Source organism: Loxodonta africana, chromosome 20, assembly GCF_030014295.1.
Source record: "Loxodonta africana isolate mLoxAfr1 chromosome 20, mLoxAfr1.hap2, whole genome shotgun sequence".
In the NCBI taxonomy this organism is placed as follows: Eukaryota; Metazoa; Chordata; class Mammalia; order Proboscidea; family Elephantidae; genus Loxodonta; species Loxodonta africana.
Genome location: NC_087361.1, coordinates 75,321,979 through 75,325,194, shown reverse-complemented (window position 1 = coordinate 75,325,194; position 3,216 = coordinate 75,321,979).

The window sequence follows — 3,216 nt, the reverse complement described above, 5'->3', positions numbered from 1 at the left end:
CCAGTGGGGCGGTTTTACTCTTTTTTTTTTTTTTTTAATAGGGTCACTGTGAGTTGGAATTGATTTAATGCAATGGTTTTTGTTTGTTTTTTAATCTTTATGGGAACAGATTGCCAGGTCTTTTCTCCGGCAGTGTTAGAATAGGGACCAAGCTCTGAACCACTGCCCCACCAGGGTTCCTTCCCTGCCCTTGGGCTTAGCCATCTCCTTTCTTTGCCTAGTTCTCTTCTAGCTGATCTCCAGCTGTCCACAACACTGTTTCCCAGGGGCATGGCATCCCCAACCCTCCAGGAGTCAGGAGCACACGGGGTGACTCTGACACCTCCCAACGTGTTCAAGGCCCTTCCTTCATCTGGCATCTTGACACTTGAAAAATCATGAATAAAATATGCATGTAAATTTGGTCTTGATGATTATTAACTATATAATTATTTAACAGCCTTCTATACTCAGGAGTCAAGTCTACACTGATGATGACAAATGATACCAACCTAATGACCACAGTAACTCACTGTCCTGCTTAAGATATTAAAGGTTAAAACCATGTAATGGAACAAATTAAGGGGTGATATTACAGTACCTCCACAAACACTTATTGGCCTCCACCTCAACTACTAAGAAACAGAGCTATATTTTATATTCATCCAACTTATTTAAATTTTTCCTCAGAAGAGATTATTTGAAACCTTGTAAGAACTTAATTCAGAACCTTTGGAAAATATAATTTTTACCTTTGAAATCTCTGACGATGAAAGTTTTAAGACTAGGCCAACCAATAGGTTTATCCTTTTGTGACTAAAAAGTGCCCATAAGGGTCTTCCTGCAGGTTTAACCCAGTGTTGTTATTAACTGCCCTTGAGTCAACCCCATGCACAATGAGCAAAACACCACCCGGTGCTGCTCCGTCCCATGACGATTGTGACCCGCAGGGGTTTCGTTGCCTGATTTTTTGGAAGTAGATCGCCAGGCCTTTCTTACTAGTCCGTCTTAGTCTGGAAGCTCTGCTGAAACCTGTTCGGTATCATAGCAACACACAAGCCTCCACCGACAGAAGGATGCCGCGAATTGAACCCGGGTTTCTCACATGGAAGGTGAAAGCTCTGCCACTCACCCGCCAATGTCCCTTTAGTCCTAATGCTACCGTGTAATTCACATTTATTAGGAAGAAAAAAAAAGTCAATTTAGATTTCTTAAACAGAGGCCTTAGTTAGAAGGCTCCACCGGCTAGCATTGTGCTGAATTTGTGCCAAGGCTGCTGTGCAAACTGGTGCAGGCTAGGGCAGCCCCTTGACCTGCATAGGAAAAAATGCATCTGTTTTTTAAAGGGAAAGAGTTTGACAAGAAAAAAGTTCCTTCTAACATGAGCATGGTGAGCTGTCTAACCTGCCCTCTGTGTAATCACTCTGTGTATGAAATGAAGGGGAAAAGGACGCAGCATTTTTAAGAGCTCCACAATCTTCCATTTGCCGACCCAGGATGTTTGCAAATTCCTAAATGGGAGGGTTTCTGTATGGCTCCCACCCTCTGTCAACCGTCAGTGCTGTACACTAGACATGGGTTCATCTGATTGATATATATAACCCAAACGTGAAAGAAATAATGTCACAATCTGCATGTCGTGTCAATTTTCAAATTCCTTTCAGTTGAAAGCAATCACCCGCGAGGCTTCCTCCACTCGGACACATCTATTCTTCCTCTTCAGATTCAAACCACTGCAAAAAACGACTTGTCTCCAGTATTTACATGCTTTACATAGCCTAAAAATATGTAGCTTATTAATGGCTGATTTTCCTGCCTCTTCAATAAGGTTTTTTTATTAGCATGACACTCCTTAACTTACAAGTGTCAAACCATCTCCCACTGTCTGTGTCTCCTTTATGATATTTAGTATAAAGATAGAACAGTATTTATATCTCTCACAATAAGAGAACAGATTGTTTTAAGGTTATAGAGCCTAGATGTGATAAAGAAAGAAGGAACCTTACAAAATGATAAATATTTTCATTAAAAAACTTTAAAACTAAAAGTTCGAAGATAGGTTCTCCTCTCTTATATCTTGTCAAAACATGACTTAAGACCCAAAACTAATCTACTTTCAATTTTATTCCATATTTCAGCGCTGTCATAGGAGTAGGCAGAGAGTATTGGAATACGATCATTTTTTATTTTGTTGATGTTACCGACAGCTTTATTTCACAAAGCAATCTTACACTATGTCTACAAGTGGCAGGTCACAGAGGTCAAATAGTCTATCCTTACAGGTAGAGAGCTTATTAAATGGCACGTCTATTAAACCCAATGGACAACACAGAGAAACATTTCAGCAAAATAACTTTTAACATAGTCCAACGAAGATATGGCTCAAAGGGGTAGTAAATAATTTAAACAGAGACCAATAGGGAATCTGTTATATTTTTACTAGCATCTTCAAAATTATATTTCAAACAAAGTGGTTAGAGTAGAGAGAAACACAAAAGCGTCCAGGAACAGCCTGTCTTACAAACCATATGTGGTCAGTATTCTCCGAGGCAAACATTAAGCAGCATCGATAGTTCAACTCAATCCCAACGTTAATAAATTAACGATTTTACCACAAAGTTCACGTAAAATAATCCAGGCATAAATGTTACATAGTTGTGAACCGAGATAACAGCTTTTTAAAAATAATCTTCCTGACTCTTTTTTATTGTTTTTGGAAAACAGCTGACCTTCAAATTCTATTTACAATCATATCTACTCATGATGAAACTTCACATCTAAGAGGAAAAACGGCATCAGAAGAATGGAGTCACAATACAGAAAATATTTCTTTAGATATTACACAATATTTGGTGTGAAAATCTCAATGTGATTGCAAAAACTTAGAAAAAAAATTGTTAATGCATATTTGGAATTTTCTTTTCTTCTCTGGTGTCTCTGGTAACTCTTCGGTTTTCACAAACCAAACCTATCACTCTTTTAATCTCATTGTTTCCTCCTGTATATGTGAACTATATTTATCAAAAAAAAAAAAAGGAGATCCACGAAAGAGAACTTGATTTCTTATCCTCATGCACAAACAGTGGCTTTCAACCAAAAATAACAAACTGAGTCTGTAACTTTTAATAAATTCACTGTCAACACTCTATCTCTTAATCTTGAAATCGGACCCCTAGTCTCTTATCAGGAAATCAGGTCCCTGGTCTCTTACCAAGAATATAAACTACTTGATCGAGG